The sequence below is a fragment of the Pan paniscus genome, chromosome 13 (assembly GCF_029289425.2).
Source record: "Pan paniscus chromosome 13, NHGRI_mPanPan1-v2.0_pri, whole genome shotgun sequence".
NCBI classification, from domain to species: domain Eukaryota; kingdom Metazoa; phylum Chordata; class Mammalia; order Primates; family Hominidae; genus Pan; species Pan paniscus.
Window position 1 is genome coordinate 94,976,852 of NC_073262.2, and position 18,254 is coordinate 94,995,105.

The 18,254-nt window shown below is 32.7% G+C and overlaps 1 long non-coding RNA gene across 1 annotated transcript in view; it reads left to right on the top strand.

Moving 5' to 3' along the window:
- Window positions 1-18,254, top strand: part of LOC129397295 (uncharacterized) — a 76,780-nt gene that overhangs the window by 16,342 nt on the left and 42,184 nt on the right. Inside the window, exon 2 of the long non-coding RNA XR_008624563.2 lies at window positions 15,356-15,443. This is a non-coding gene — a long non-coding RNA (uncharacterized LOC129397295). The remainder of the gene's footprint in view (window positions 1-15,355; window positions 15,444-18,254) is intronic.

The following is an 18,254-nucleotide window of genomic DNA, read 5'->3' on the forward strand; positions in this document are numbered from 1 at the left end:
TATTACTTGTTAGCCACTATAGATTTTAGTGTTCAAGAAGTGAAATGTGAGTAAACAGCATGATGTGACCCCAACAAAAATGAATGGTTATTTGGTCTACTTTAACGTAATATTGAGAGTCAGGAAATGCCATAATGCTCTGGGTTGAATTACATTAAATTCGTTGAATTACACTGAATTTTGAGGACTTCACTTTAAAGGTAACATATACAAACTGGAAAGCATTTATATGGCTTTTAGAATAATGAAGAGGTACAAAATATTTGCCAAGAAATATTGAAAAGAATGAAAGTAACTAACTTAAAGGAGAAAGAAACATTATTTTCCCTTAGTGAAAGAAGTCATAGCTCAAGGAGGTTAGGCAGCAGTGAAACCTGGTTGGGAGGTTAGGGGATCTGTCCTGAAGTTGCCTTGGCATAAGAAATGCTACAGGAATATACATATATATGTATTATATATGTAATATACATAAGTTATATATATAATATATGTATATATCATATATTTTATAGATATACTAAATCTAACCATATTACTAATTACATTAAGTGTTAATGGTCTAGATTCCTCAGTTAAAAGGCAGACCTTGACAGAATGGATAAAAATTAAAGACTATTCTATATATTATTAGGAAGGTATTCACTTTAAACTTGAAGAACAGACACACTGAAATAAATGGATAGAAAAAGATTTATTATAAAAACTACAAATATAATTAGGTTGGAGTAAATATTTTAGTATCCAGTAAAAGAGACTTCAAGACAAAGGATTTCAACAGACTGAAAAAGAAGCACATTTATAAAAGAAACAATACATGAGCAAGACATAACACATATAGCTGAATAAATCTAATAAAACCTCAAAATACATAAAACAAAAATTTATAGAATTAAAAACGGAAATACATAAACCCATAATTTTAGTACATTTGACATTCTTCTCTGCAAATGTGTCAGATAAACTAGTAAAAATGTAATATGCTGGAAGAGCTGAACAACAGTATCAAACATTTTACCCAGCTGATATTCATAGGAAACTACTTCAAATGACTGCAAAAAGAAAGAATTTACTTTTGTTTCAGGTGTACATGCTATTCACCAAAATAGAGCATTTCCTGGTGCAAAAAACAATCCTCAATAAACACCTAGTGGTTAAAGTATTTCAGAGTATATTTTCTGATCTTAACATAATTAACAAATAAATAATACAATATTTATGAAAATTACAATATGTGAATATTAAACATCACACTTCTAAACAATTCCTGAGTTAAATACCAAATGACAAGGGTGATTAATTTTGAATTGAATGGTAATGAAAATACAACATATAAAGATTCGAGGGTGCAGCTATAACATTCCTCAGAGAGAAAGATATATATTTAAATGCTTATGTTAAAATAACATGCAAAGTCAATGAACTAAGTTTATTTATCGAAAGAAATAGAAAAAAGTAGATTAAAAAAACCAAAGCTAAGACAAGGGAAACAATTATTAAGAGTAGAAATCAATAAAATAAAATAAAAAACCAGAGGAAAAAAACCAGTTGGTTTTGTGAAAAGGTCAATGTAACTGACAAACTTGTATCTGTACTGAATACAACCAAAAGAGAGAACATAAGTCACCAATACATGGATAAGAAAAAGATTTCACCAATGGATCCTACAGACATTAACCAAATAATGAACAGAGTATGGGCAAGTTTATGCCAAGAAATTTGATGACTTCAATGATATAAATAAATTTCTTGAAAAATAACTTACCAAAATTGATACAAGAATAAACACCAAATCTGTATAGCCCTATTGCTAATAAAGATATTCACTTTGTTACTAAAACCCTTCTCCAAAAGAAAGGTCAGACCTAGGTGGTTACTTCGGTGAATTCTATCAAACATCATAGAGAAATAACATTAATCTTACAGAAGCCTTTTAGAAAACAGAGGAGGTATATACACTGTCTAATTTAGTTTACATAGAGTTATGATGCCAGCATAACCCATAGTACCAAACATGACTAAAAAATTACAAAAGAGGAAATTATAAATTGATAGTAATCATGAAAACAGCTGCAAATAACCTTGGTAAGATATTGGGAAGCTAAATTCAACAGTAAAATACATAATTACCAAGCGTATTTTATCCTGGGAATGTATGTTTGGTATTAATGTCATTTACCATACTGATAGAATAAAAGAGAAAAATAAAAGAATTTCAATAGGTGTAGCAAACATATTTTAAAACATCAACATACATCTATAATGAAAACTCTCAGCACACTACAAATAGTAGCAAATTTCCTCAAGTTGGTAGTGCGCATGCAAGAAAAAAAATCTAAGGCTAACAATATATTTGATGATGAAAAGATTTAATTGTTCCCATGACATTGGGGACCAAGAAACAATGCTGGTTCAGGATGACCTAGTTTTATATATAGGGAAAAAATTTGTATAGGAAAGCCTAAAACTATCTCTGTCTTCAGACAAACGTGACTGTTTATGTGGGAAATCCTAGATAATCTGCAAAATGATTTTTAGTAAACAATTAAAAACACAATTTAAAAAATCAGCTTACAGTAGTAGTTCCCAAACATCTAAAACACTCAGGAATAAATCTAACAAAACATGTCCAAAATATTCACACTGGTAACTGTGAAAAATTGCAGAGAGAAACTAATGACCTAAACAAAAGGGGAGATGTACCATACATATGGATTGGAAGACCCAATATTGTCAAGATGAAAAATTTGGCCAAAATGATCTATAGATTCAGTGCAATCTCAGTTGAAATTACAGCAGTACTTGTTTTCTAGAAATTGAAAAGCTGATTCTAAAAATTATATAAGAATGCAACATGTCTTTAATACTAATGCAATTTTTACAAAGAGGAGTGAATTTGTGGGCCTTATCCTATCTGAATTTAGGTTTTATATTTGTATTTAGATAGAAACGTAGATAGACTCAAACATATATGGTATATTAATTTTTGATAAAGGCAATTAACTTGGGAAAGAAAAATCTTCAAAATGAATGATGGAGAATGAACTCAATAGCTATGCAGGAACAAAATGAACATCCATCCTTACCTCACAGTATATAATGTTAAATCAAAATGGATAATAGATCTAAACATAAAACCTAGAATTGTAAAAATTCTAGAAGATAACACAGAAGAAAAATTTTGTGACTTTCATCAGAGTCACAACATGTTGTATTTTGGTCAAAATAAGGAAAGAAAAATTGATAACCTGGGCATCATTCAAATTTTCAAACTTTGCTTTTCAAGTCACTACTAAGAAGACAGAAAGACTGCAACACACTTGAAGAAAATATTCACTACACATAAATTAAAGGACATGTAATATGAATGTATAAAAAACTTGCATCTCAATAATAAAACTAACAACCCAATTAACAAATGGAGAAGCAATTTGAACAGACACTTCGTAGGATATATTTATAGCAAATAAACATATAAAATGATGCCCACTATCACCACTCAGAGAAATGCAAGTTAAAACAATGAGATATCTCATTAAAATTATAATGTGTCTGAGTTCATTGTAGATTCTGGATATTAGCCCTCTGTCAGATGAGTAGATTGCAATAATTTTCTCCCATTCTGTAGGTTGCCTGTTCACTCTGATGGTAGTTTCTTTTGCTGTGCAGAAGCTCTTTAGTTTAATTAGATTCCATTTGTCAATTTTGGCTTTTGTTGCCATTGCTTTTGGTGTTTTAGACATGAAGCCCTTGCCCATGCCTATGTCCTGAATGGTATTGCCTACGTTTTCTTCTAGCATTTTTATGGTTTTAGGTCTAACATTTAAGTCTTTAATCCATCTTGAATTAATTTTACAGGAAATTCAAGAAAAAAACAAACAACCCCATCAAAAAGTGGGTGAAGGATATGAACAGACACTTCTCAAAAGAAGGCATTTATGCAGCCAAAAGACACATGAAAAAATGCTCATCATCACTGGCCATCAGAGAAATGCAAATCAAAACCACAATGAGATACCATCTCACACCAGTTAGAATGGCGATCATTAAAAAGTCAGGAAACAACAGGTGCTGGAGAGGATGTGGAGAATTAGGAGCACTTTTACACTGTTGGTGGGACTGTAAACTAGTTCAACCATTGTGGAAGTCAGTGTGGCAATTCCTCAAGGATCTAGAACTAGAAATACCATTTGACCCAGCCATCCCATTACTGGGTATATACCCAAAGGATTATAAAACATGCTGCTATAAAGACACATGCACACGTATGTTTATTCCGGCACTATTCACAATGGCAAAGACTTGGAACCAACCCAAATGTCCAACAATGATAGACTGGATTAAGAAAATGTGGCACATATACAGCATGGAATACTATGCAGCCATAAAAAAGGATGAGTTCATGTCCTTTGTAGGGACATAGATGAAGCTGGAAACCATCATTCTCAGCAAACTATCGCAAGGACAAAAAACCAAACACCGCATGTTCTCACTCATAGGTGGGAATTGAACAATGAGAACACATGGACACAGGAAGGGGAACATCACACACCAGGGCCTGTTGTGGGGTAGGGGGAGGCGGGAGGGATAGCATTAGGAGATATACCCAATGTTAAATGACGAGTTAATGGGTGCAGCCCACCAACATGGCACATGTATACATATGTAACAAACCTGCACATTATGCACATGTACCCTAAAACTTAAAGAATAATAAGAAAATTTATAATGTGTCATATAATAAGACACACCCATTGGATTGGCTAACAGATAGCTGATCATACCAAGTGTTAGTGAGAGTACAAACCAACTGGAACTGTCATACAGTAGTGACGGAATTGTAAAATGGCACAGCTGCTTTAGAAAACTGATTTACAACATTAAAAAAAGGTATTTCATACTAACCAGCCACTCTATGCATATATATATATAATATTACAGAATAAAACAAAGAATAAGACAAAAAGTCCATATAAAAATTGTAATAATCAAAACCTGAAAATAACCCAAATGTTCGTCAACAGATAAATGGATAAACAGATTATGTCATATCTTATAATCAAATACTACTTAACAGTATAAAGGAAGTTAATATTGGTATATATCAATCGCATCGGGTAAACTCAATATTACTATACTGAGTGAAGAAATTGAGTCTAAAAAAGTATACATGCTACATGTTTCCATCAAAATGTTTGTTTGTTTGCTTGTTGTTTGAGATGAGTCTCGCTCTGTCATCCAGGCTGGAGTGCAGTGATGCCATCTCGGCTCACTGCAGCCTCCACCTCTGGGGTTCAAGCGATTCTCCTGCCCCAACGTCTCGAGTAGCTGGGATTACAGGTGTATGTCATCATGCCCGGCTAATTTTCTGTATGTTTTTTTTAGTAGAGATGGTTTCACCATGTTGGCCAGGCTGGTCTCAAACTCCTGACCTCAGGTTATCCACCTGCCTCGGCCTCCCAAAGTGCTGGGATTACAGGTGTGAGCCACTGCGCCCAGCCAACATAATTTATTTAATTCAAAGTAAACCATAATGTCAGAAAATGAAATAGTTTTGCCTGGGGGTAGGTTTGAGGGGAGGAAGGAGATTAAAGAAAGGTATGACGGGTGATGAAATTATTTTTAAAATTGTGACTGTGGTGGTTATTTCATAGGTGTATTTATATGTCCAAATTTAATAAATTATACAATTTAAATATGTGCAGTTTATGATGTTTCATTATATGTCAATATAATTGACTTTTAGGTTTAGGGCTGGGCACAGTGGCTCATATCTATATTCTCAGCATTTTGGGAGGCTGAGGCAAGAGGATAGCTTGAGCTCTGGCATTCAAGACCAGCCTGTGCAACATAGTGAAATCCTGTCTCTAGAAAAATAAAAGTAGAAATAATGAGCAAGGTGTGGTGGCCATGCCTGTGGTCATAGATACTCAGAAGGCTGAGGCGGGAGGATTGCTTGAAATCAGAAGTTGAGGCTGCAGTGAGCCAAGATCATGCTACTGCACTCCAGCCTGGGTGACAGAGAAAGACACTGTCTGGTGAAAAAAAAAAAAAATTAAAGTTTAGAAAAATATAGCTGTAAACTTTATTGACGATACATGGAGTTAATGAATTTCTACAACAATTAAGAATAGCATAATCTTTTTTATAATTTTACTCTTAATATGTGATTTTTCCAATGAAACAATTTAATTATTATTTCTTTTAATTTTATTTGTATTTAGGTATAATGTACAATTTATTTATAGACTCTAAGCCTAAGAAATACTACAATATCTAAATCTTTTTTCTTTCCCTCCTTCATGCTTCTATTTTCTCTTCCTTCCTTCTACTCACTCTATCTTGAGATGATTTTAAGTTAAACTGATTAATATTCTGAATTTAGAATATTCAACTCTTTTAACTTAAATTGATTTCTATAAATCATGTTTTTGTTTTCCTATCTAAAAAATTATTGCCCAGCTAAAGTGAAAGAAATTAAATAAGGTAAATACGTGGGTAGATACACTGTATTATGGATCAAAAATTCAATATTGCTAAGGTACTCTTTAATTGAACAGTAGATTCAACAGAATTCCAATCAAAATGTCAGAAGGATTTTTTTTTGGATAGAAATTGACAAACAAAAATAACTTTGAAAAATAACCTTACAACTTACATGGATAATGATTTTTTTTCACTACTTTCTCATAGAAGTTTTAGAATTTTAAGTTTTACATTTAAATCTATAATCCATTTAACTTATTTTTTGTTTATGGTTCAAGGTATAAGTTGAAGTTTACTTTTTGTTCTGACACCATTTATTGAAATCACTTTCCTTTTCCCACTGAATTACTGTTTCACCTTTATGAAAATTTGGTTGACCACAGATTGGTTTCTGGACTTTTTATTCCTTTCTACGGATTGAGTTGTCAATCTTGACATCAGCTCTACATTGTCTTGATTTCTGTAGCTTTATAATAAAATCCTGAAATTAGGCAACGTAAGTCATCCATGTAAGTTGTAAGTTTCTTTTTTAAAGACCTTTTTTTTTTTTTGGTCAATTTCTACCAAAAAAGAAAAAAAAACTGTTGACATTTTGATTGGAATTTTGTTGAATCTATTGTTCAATTTAAGAGCACCTTAGCAATATTGAATCTTTAATCCATAATACAGTCTATCTATCCATTTACTTACCTTCTTTAATTTCTCTCAACAATATTTTGCAGTTGTTAGTGTACTGATCTTGCACATCTTTTGTCAGATTTAACCCAAATAATTTTACTGTAAATTGTGTTATTTTTTTAAAAAAATTTTCTGATTTTCATTGCTATCATATAGAAATACAATTAATTTTATATATTGATACTGATTTTTACAAACTAATTTACCTAGGCAATATTTCTCCAAGAAAAATGCAAATTCAGAAATTGGAGCGGGACAGAAAAAACACCATAAGAAATGCAAGTTCATCTCCATATAAGGACTGGAACATGAAGGTTTACAAAATTGCAATGTTAACTTGTAGTACCATCAAACTGGGTAACAACTCAAATGTCCATCATCAGGTGAACAGGTAACTAATTTGTGCTATAGCCATACAATTAATTATTAATCAGCAATAAAAATCAGTGAATCATTTCTACATGTAAAATACATGAACAAATAAAAAACTAATTACACTGTGTGAAAGAAGTCAGATTTTTAAAGGTACACATTTTACCTTTCAATTTTTATAAAATTCTAGAAAACACCGTCTAATTTATAATGACACAAAGCAATTCAGTAGTTGTGTAAGGATGGGGTTGGGGAGTGGCGGGCATGAGGAAACTTTTGGGTTAATGGATATAATTCAATATTTTGACTAGGATGATGGCACACACGTGCAAAATTGTGTTAAATACTACAAGTTAAATATGTGAGGTTTCTTATATGTCAATAATATAGCAAAAAAAGCTGTAAAATTGCTAAGGATATCTCAGAATTATCAGGGCTGTGAAAAATGTAAAGGGCTGTTATAAATATAAAAAGAATGCACCATTAGAGACTTGGTACTTCTCAATCATGAATATCTCAAGCCAATGAAAAAAATATAATGACTGTAAATTTGGGATATCATTATAGCTTTATATTTCAGGAAACAATCACACTAATTGCATCTTTCTGATAATGCTCCCACGCTAGTAAAATATTAAAATAAAATAACACATCCAAAGAAATTAGGATAACTCATGGAAAGTAGAGGCCCAATTTCTTTATCCTTTCTTTTTTTGCCATAGGTGTAACAGTATTTCATATTTATTGCATTATTCAAGAAAAATATTTTCAACAATATATACGTGAGTGACTCATGCTAATTTAACTTAAACACCTCAAAGGAATCTATAATGAACTGTATTAGCCATTTGCATTTCATACTTTTAAAAATAAAGTCAAACAGATTTGCATGATAAATCTAGTGATTTTCAATCCCTAATTACTCTAATAGCATCTCTAATGGTGCCAAATTTTCTATGAAATTATTGGCAAAAATACAGACTTTTAAAAAATTACAGAAGCATTTACAACGTGATTAGCTAAAATACATAAATGTATACTAGTAAATAATAATAAAGTAAGTATTCAGGGAAGACCATATTCAGAAATATCATATATTATACCTTCCTTCATGATATGTTTCTTTTGAATTTTTTATAGCAAGTACTTCTGAGGCATTTTAATTTTTCTATTGTAAATGATAATTATTATCAGATTGATATAAATTTTATCATTCAAATGTGCTTTTATTATTGTTTTGCAGAAAATTTATCCCTTATGAATGGAAGATATCTACTACAGTCAGTGTAACTTATTGCACAACAAAAAAAAAGAAATAAATCTATAATTTAGGTGTTTTCATTTCTAGATAAAATGTGTTCTTAAGGATAGATTTTTTTTTCTGAGAATAAAGGTTAATCATGGATTATTTTTCGTGGAAATACGAAATGTAAATTTTTAGTACTAAGGCAATATGAATGTGGAGACACCGTCACAGTCATAAACCACTGGGTATACTGACAAGTGCCTGAGACACTGACAAAATTCTTCTTAATTTCCATAATTTTAAAGGGATAAAAATTCATTTGACTAAACATACAATATAGGGCATTTTGAGTTAGTATTTTGTATTAGTTCAACTACAATTCAAGTTAATGATTAAGAGTTTTAATATTCATGAAGAATGGAATTTTTTAACCCTAATGGTGACCCTTCTGTGCTGGCATTTTTTTTTTTTTTTATTACCAGCTCTCAATTTAAAGTAGCTTCAGATAATTAGAACATCCAGATTTTTTCCCCTCTTTTCCCAGAGCTTAAGCTTTAAATTAAATTGTCATGAAATTGTTTGACACTTTTCTGAATACCCTATGGCGAGATGAATTTTATTTAATTTTTTGTGCAAAACAGACTTACTTTATAAATAATCATTATTCTGACTGAACAACATTTTACAAGCATCTTAGAAACCCAGTATAAATTGTTGAAAATAAATGACATTGAACAATTAGTGTTAAATTGATTTTTGGGGTTATTAATGTTATTTTTTCTCTGAAACAAAAATAGTAGAGAAATCCAGTTTTGACTGCTCATACGATATTGCAATTTTTCAGTAAAATATCCATAATATTAATATTTTCTAATAATCATAATTATAATGCAGTAAATATAATCTGTGATAAACATTTCTGGTGAAAGTGTAATAGAGTATATCCTTTTCTCTTTATAGTTTTGAAACTGAGTGAGATAAGCATGCTACTCAAATATTCATTTTTAATATAATATAGATAATCAGAAACACATATACTGCTCTGGCTTAAATATTTGGGAGGGCTCAACAAATTTGTTATCATCATATTCATTGAAAGTTTATATTGCAGTCATTATGTACCAGGATTTTTATAATTTGGTTAATGTGTATTGCCTCATTTATGTTATCCTAACTATTCTTGTTAGGCAATATTTCTCCAAGAAAAATGTATTCCTCATTCCTCATTCACAGATATGGAAACTGAAATTAATTATGCCAAGATTCCCATTGTTGTGATGCAAATCCCTTGTCTCTAAAAGCCATACCCTTCAAATTGTTTCCCTTCTATTAGGTTATAAGTGTAAATACTAAAAAAAGATGAATTTCTTTCTCTCTAGGAAATTAATATAAGGTAGTTGATTCAAACGAGCCAAAAGATGTGAAAAAGAGAGCTTAATATTTTGTAACCTAGTTACATTTACAATAATATACAATAACTTAGTGTTTAAAAGTAAAGAAATGCCTGGTAGGGTAGCACAGATGAGAGACAGTTAACTCTGGTATCACTGGAGGATTAGAAGGTGTATGTGAAAGTCTCCTTGATGATGTCCCGAAAAAGCAGTGAGCATTGGCCACTCTAAAAGTAACAAAAGGGGATGCAACATCAGGGAAACAGTCTGTGCAATAGGCCCAATAAAACAAGACACCTGGGTTTTGCTAGCAGGCTCAAATCACCAGAACACAAAAGGACTAAGACTCTCTGTCTGCTAATCTTATTCTAACCAACTCTGATCATACAATAATAAAAAAAAAAAGACATTGAGATGGGACAAAGCGCTCAGGGTATGTAGAGAGGAGTTATATGTATTGGGCAATTAACTTAAACTGAAGCCATAAGAAAGAGAAGCCATGAGATAGATGAGTGTTTTAGAAAAAAAGGATGTTGGTTCAACGGATTATAGATTCCAACTGAGTTCAGGCATTGATGGAATTGGGATATTGGAAGGAGTTAACTGGGCAACTCTTTCCCAAGAAGCTTGTGATAAAAAAATAACTCATGAAATTAAAATTATGGAAACTTGTTGCTAATGATATGCTATAGTGTATGACTATGGTGACAAATGGCAGAGGTGATGTAGAAGACATGATCAGCCGAGAGAGAATTCAAGGAAATGAGTGGTCAGTTGTGTTGAAGAAACTTCTTTGCAGGTGTTTAAAATTTAAGAAACATAATTTAAAAGGTAGCATTTAAGGTAGGGCATGCTAGTACTTATTTCAGAACTTGGAAGGGCAAAAGAAATGTATATGCCCGAGGGAAAGCGTATGTACAGATTAAAATGGGGAGGAATACTAGAAACACAGTAATTTCTATCATCATTTTGCCAGTGGCTAAAATATATGTGATGGGTCTGAAATTTTGCCCTGTGTGCAAGTTAATGTGTTAGCTTGACATCATTTCATAAATGCTGAAGAAAATAGAAAACTTCATGGTCAGGGACAGGTAATGTGTTATTTCCAATAACAACAGTAACCAATGTATCAGCATTTTGAGGCTTGTCCTCTGAGCCATAATCCCCTCAGGGTAATCCTAAGGGGGCAGGTGCACATGCAGTGGTTTTCATTATAGAAGAGGATCTGGGAGCTTCATAAACCTGAATCTTTTCTAACAGGCAGTAAACATACCTGGCTTTTGCTCCGGAAGGAAGCACCATCTCTATCTTCCCAAAGCAGTTTGCTGCCCAATGTCTTTGGAAAGATAGTACAGAATATATGTAGCCAGTGCCTCACCCACAGGAATGTGAGAGCCTCAGGAAGAATTGTCTTGCAACATTGACAACTATGCCAAATAATAATTTATCTGTTTTCAATCACTATAGCTTATTGATATGTCTATGGCCAATGGATGCATTCTTTTTTTCTTTTCAATCAATGAAGAAACAGTACTGAAAATGCATTGATTTTTAAATAGCATATATTTATTACTATAAAATGAACTATACAACCCTTTAAAAGAACAAAACACATGTAGCAGTGAGTTTTTAAAAATGTATTATCTGAAAATGTTATAAAAGGGAACTGAAAATGTTATGTGGACTAGATAATTTTTATGGTCTGACTGCCCTTCCTTTTCTTTTATTAAAGTTATACTATTTTTAACAACACGACACAGCAACAACAAACTCAGGATTTCCCCATTTTTCCTTAGTCTCATAAAGCATTCAATTACATTTCTTTTATCTTCATGTAGTTACCCAAATCAACACCTTGGTGTCAAGTGTCTAGGGCTGAAAATTTTCCTCAATGGTTTTGCAGATGTTATGTATTCACTATGAATTTTAATAGTAGATATCATTGCACTTACACAACAAGAACTAAACAGAAACACCATAATTGAATTGAAACAAAAAGCAAGTAGGATTTAGAAACAAAACATCTTAAGGGTGAAAGCCAGTCCCTTGAACACATTTGAGAAAGTGACAATTTTAATTAGGAACACACATTGTAGTTCAGGGAACACTGGCACTTCAACTAACACAACTGCAAAGACAAAACACCTCATTGTATGATCTGATGTCTTCATAGCTGAGAAGAAACATCTTACATTTTATACTGAATAGGACGGGTGTTCTTTACTTGGCATCTGATGTCTTTCACTAAGCAGTGGGTCAATAGCGCAAATCAAGTATAACATATCTTGCTGCTGATAGCAACTTCTGAAATATCTTATAATAATGCTATATTTAGAAACCACCTTGCAAATGGAAGGGTCTTGAGGGATTTTAAAAAACTTTGACAACCAATTTACAATATACGTATTATAGGAATGACATTGCTTGCTTCTGGAATACTGACATCTCTTGGGTGAAACATGACAAGTGATTAACAGAGTACAGCAACATTGCCAAGTGGCATAGAATTTTCCCCACTTAGTGGAAGCTGGGGAGGAGGGATCTTAAGATAGACAGAATATATGTTAACAATTAGTGGTTGGCTAACGCACTGGGGTTAACATTCTTACTTTTGAAAGGTGTCACAATTTTAATAAGCACAAAGAGCATTGAGCTCTTAAAAATAGAGTCTGTTATAGAATGTATATCAAATAAATCAGAATTTCATTTCACTGAGTCACTAGAATATTGAAACGCAGGTTTAAATTTAAGTGTCTTCTTCTCTGTTTTCAACCACTTAAAAGATCCGTTTTAGTAGATGGGCTCTTAAGGTGTGTATTGGCAAATGTCCTTTTTCATCAACAATAAAGGTCAACTCAATGAATATTTTTAGGCATTTGTAATGTGACAGACACTCTAGAAGGTACTAGGACTATACACATAAATAAGGCACGTATTCTGCGCTTGAAAAATTCATCTCACCTCTACATTTTCTTGAAAGTTTTTAATGTTAGGGTGTCCCAGGTATTATTTTAGAAAGTTTTGGGGCAAACATATGTTAAAAATAAATTGATTCAGTTGTAAAATGTTAGTATGGATATTTTCAGAAAAAAATTTAATTAGCCTCACTTTTAAAACTATAACAATTACAATATAACTGCAATGTGTATTTTTGACTAGTTATTTATTGGGTAGATTTTTAAAGATAAAATATGACATGAACAGTGGCCTATTACATCCTCATAATAAGTATTATAGTACCATAGTAAAAAATAACCAGGATGTAAAAGGAAATTAGGTGGGGTTTTTTGTAAATCTAATATGAAATAAAGTAGAAACTATTGGTGACATTCATCCTGAGTCTGCTTGAAGATAAAAACATGCTAAATTAAAATAAATTATTTTTAGTGTATGCAAATGTCAGACAGGAATGCATCTTGCTAAGGCCTCATTCTAAAAGTGCTACTTCTGACTTGATTTACCCACTCTGTGAATTCAACATTTGATGACAATTATATGCTGAATTCATTTGGCTACTAGGGGAGTTTTTTGCTTAAGATTCCATTTAAAAATCACTTATATAGTTTATTAGGAAAGATTGAACCTACATTTTAAATGATACATGGGAATATAAAAATAAATAGGACATTTAGCTACACCTAACTATTCCATTCAAGTTTTTTCTTTGTGTTTTGTCCCTGTGTTTCTGTGTCAACTGATACTCCTTTACCGTGTTGTGACAGTGATGATTGGAATTAGGGTACTAATTGCAATGAATTCTTAGCACTTGCAAGAAATCACTCACTAATTCATCAATAAAAAGGAAGTCTTTGAACCCAGGGAGGAAGAAAAGAATCTTTTGGAATTTATTCTTCTGCCTCCTTCTATTATCCTAAGCCCAACTGGTATACTATGTTAACAGGCACTTTCACATCTTTAAGTCACCTGCTTTTGTCTGAAATGTTCGAGATGAGAGAACAAAGGTTAATCTTTGTGTGATCACAAGCGTGCAGGCAAAATTCCCCCTTAATTCCTGGAACCTGTTCATATGTTACTTTACATGGCAAAAAGGGACTCTGCAAATGTGATTAAGTTAAGCATCTTGAGATGGGGAGATTATCCTGGCTTACTTGGGAGGGTCCAATGTAATGACAACGGTCTCTATAAGAAGGAGGCTGGAGAGCCTGAGTCAGAGAAGTTTATGTGGCATGTGTAAAAGGACACTGAAAAAGTTGGAGTGATGCAGCCACAAATCCAAGAATACTGGTAGCCTATAGATGCTGGAAAAGGCAAGGGGACAGATTCTTCTCTAAAGCATCCAAAAGAAATGTAGCTCAGCCAATATCTTAATGCTAGGACTTCTAACTGGCAGAACTGTAAAATAATAGATTTGTCTTATTTTAAGCCAGTGCCTTGGGCTATTTGTAATAGCAGTGACAGAAAATCAGTATAGCAGGCAAAAGGAAGGAAAAAAGTAGAAAGGAAGGAAGGGGGAAGAAAGGAGGGAAGGAAGGAAGGAAGGAAATAAAGAAGGAAGGAAAGAAAGGAGGGAGGGAGGGAGGAAGGAAAATTTGGGTTAAATCTTCTTTGTTCTTTATCCTGGAAATTCATTCAATATATCAGTCACCTTCTTTTGAAAGAAGGTTCTTATAGTTGCCCAGAGGAGTCTTCATTTCACAAGATTAGTCACTGAAAGAAATTTCTTGTTTTTAATAATTAGAGAACTGGCCCAGTGTTTCATGGGGACATGGGATTGGTATTTCAGATACCCCTTCCATGAGTCATTTTTGGACTCATGCAAGTCCAGTCATTCATCCCAACCCATTTGGGATTGCTTGTGGAAAACTGTCCTATGAGTTTAAGACTTAAACACTTTTCAAGAGTATATCTTTCTCCCACCTGTCCCTTGAAAAATCCAGGTAATATAAAATAAAATCGTTGCAAAGTACTGAAATAGTCAAGTTCAAAGTCACAGCCAATTAAAATATGACTCAAATAGAGTTATCACAGAACTGAGTTGCAGACATAACTTTAAAGGCAAGAGCTGCACTTTTTTTTAGCTTAACAATATTTATATTCTAGAGTTGGATATTATCATGCCAAAATGTCCTAAAAGATTAATGAGCAACTTCAAAGAATCCTTAGTGACAAAATGAATTTTCTCATTATGTTTTCTTTCTTTTCTTCTGTGTTTTCCACATCATAGTTGAGAGATGCTCAGAGGAACAGAATGCATATACACTTGGCCAGACTTTTCTGTTGTGGATTCTTTGTCTTTGGAAGACTAGATAAAGGTAAGATTAAGTAGTAAATTTTAACACCTGCATCAGGTACTTCCTTCATTGTTTTTCTTTTTTCACTTCCAACTTGAATAATCAAATACTTGAAGAAAATAGACCATCTTTATTCTCTGGCAAGTTCAACAAATGGGTTTATAAATTACTGAGTGTTTGTACAAATAATCTGAAAATCTGAATGTAGAGCTCAGCAAAATTTGAAAGTTCTTACTGTGAAAGTTGGCAGTCATTTTCAAACCTTGCAATGTAGAAGATCAGTCTGAATATCTGATTAATATCAATGTATTATCAGTTGTTTACTGACTATCATTCACCATGCTGGATGGGAGATGGCAAAGGGAGGTAAGCAGAATAAAAAAATATCCAAATGCAGTGAAGAAACCCTGAAAAAGTGGACAATGGTAAAATTCAGACAAGATGAGGTGATACTAGATGAATAATACATTATTATGGCATGGATACAGCATTAATGATATGGGAGTGGCTATAGATCCCATACATCACAAATCCTTTTGTTTTTCTTTTGTTTGTTTGTTTCTCAAATTCTATTTTTCTATCATTAGTAAAAAAAAAATAGTGTCAATGTTTTTGATCATTTATTGTCTTCAGAAAATTTCTTACATATCTAGATTTATTTTAAGAACAATGTTTTCCCAGCTTAGCTTTCTTCTGTTTCCTTAATTTTTTCAGGTTTAAAAACAGGTTACAAAAGACAATACTTTGCTTTGAGTATTTTGAATAAAGGAAAAGACTTGTATAAAACAAGCTGCTAGATTTTTCTTACAAGCAGGTGTATGAGGAAGGGATTTCCACTATACACTCATTTGTCTATCTTTACCCAGCTGCCTTTCCTATTTTCTTCCTCCTTTATCTCTGTCTTCTCCTTCTTCTCTTAGGCTAGGAGCAAGAGTTGTTGAAAAATTTAACACCCTTCCCAGTCTGATTGGAGACATGAGCAATGAGCTGGGGTGATAAAAGATTCCTAATCTTCCAACCCATAAGACAAAGATGCCGAGAAAGCTTTGTAAAAGCTTTGTAAAATAATTGTAAAAGAAAGAAAATTCTAGACGAAAATGCAACTTAGTAATGATTTTATGAATCTTGTCAGTGTCCTTTCTGCTCTCCATTTCTCACAAATCTCTATCTTATATAAAAGTGTGTTTTGCTTTAAGACATTCTTTAAGAGGCAAAGAAAAAGTCAAGTATGGGAGAACTAATAAGGAATTTGGTTTCTACTTAGACTTGTTACTAATTGCTGTGTAATCATGGGAAAAATTACTGTTTCCAGTAAATGGAGTGAAAACCCCAGAGACTAATGTTAGTAATCAAATTTAGCATCCTACCTGGATCCGGTTTAAATAATTTACCCATCACCTTGTTTCTAAAGTGGTTTTATTAGGACCTGAAAGTAACTAGAGGCTCATGAGGATGGAGGTTGAAATTAAATGCACAAATGTATGTTAAATGTATCCATGATATACAATCTCCTTCAAGAATGCTAGGAATAAAAGCTCATGGAAATAGTCTTTAAAACACCAAAGTATCTTACACATATCAGATTTTTATTTAACTGAGAATTATATTGAAATACTTTTATTTTTCTATTTTTCTTTTTCTTAATATTTTATTAAAGACCAATAAAGACTCTCCTCTCCCACTGCAAATTTTCCAAAACTCTATTCAAAGAGCTCACATTGCTTCTGTCTAATCTCTTCTTCTTCCTTTTTTTCTTGAATATTTATTCTTCTCTCCAGTAAGTAATCAGCTTTTAAATATAAATCGCTTAGCTTTTTCAACGACTTTATAGCTACTTCTGCTTCATACTAAGATCCAAAATCTGATAGGCTAACACTGTATCTGAGAAGGTAGTATGCTTGAAAAGAAAGATCCAGGGAATATCAATGGATTCTCCTTAGTGGGCAGGGGAAGCAGATGCTATAATCACTTAAGCTCTGATCCTTCCCTCCTTCACTCCCTCCCTCCCTCTCTTCCTTTTCTCCTTCCTTCCTTCCTTTCTTCCTTTGCCTGTATGTTGTCTTCCTGCCTGCTTTCTGCATTATAATACTCATTCTTTTAAGTTTAAAGGCAAATTATAACTCAGTCATAAATTATACCTGGTCAAATCAATCACAATTCTTAGACTTTATTTCTCTATCAATCTATATCTATCAATCAAGCTACTGATCAATCATCTACTTTGTATAGCAATGTTAAGTTTTGATTATGCAGTAACCATTTTTCTCCCAATTCTTCACAGTGGTTAATATAACTTTATCTGGTTTGTGGAAATATGGAGAGTGTTTACCAAGGGACTGTAGATTTGTAGTCTCTGCCTAGTCCTGGCTAATTATGCTCTCATAAATATCAGCCTTAAAAAAGTACAGCTCTCCGTTGACTAATTTAAATAAAACTGCTGCTCTCTCTGTTCTCTAATGAGCTTAATTTACAGACATATGTCCTAAACTGGTGAATTGGATGAGTTTATAATTAGGACTGAAAGAAGTGAGTCACTAACTGTGGCAAATATTGGTGATGAAAAAAGGTTGGAGGATGTACGACAGAGACTCGCAGAGACAAAGTGACTTTGTGATATGCTATAGCTGTTTGTAAGCATCTTTGAAATAGTTCCCACTCTCTATCAATATTTTCAAAAACAACTGATTCAACATAAGAAAGTACGTCGGGATTAACCTTATGCAGGAAAGAAAGTTACAATTGACGCTGCTTGTGCAACTGAAAGGACTGTCCAATTTGTCCCTTGCTCACACTTTAAAATTGAAGCCAGAATTAAGGGCAGAGAAAATTTGT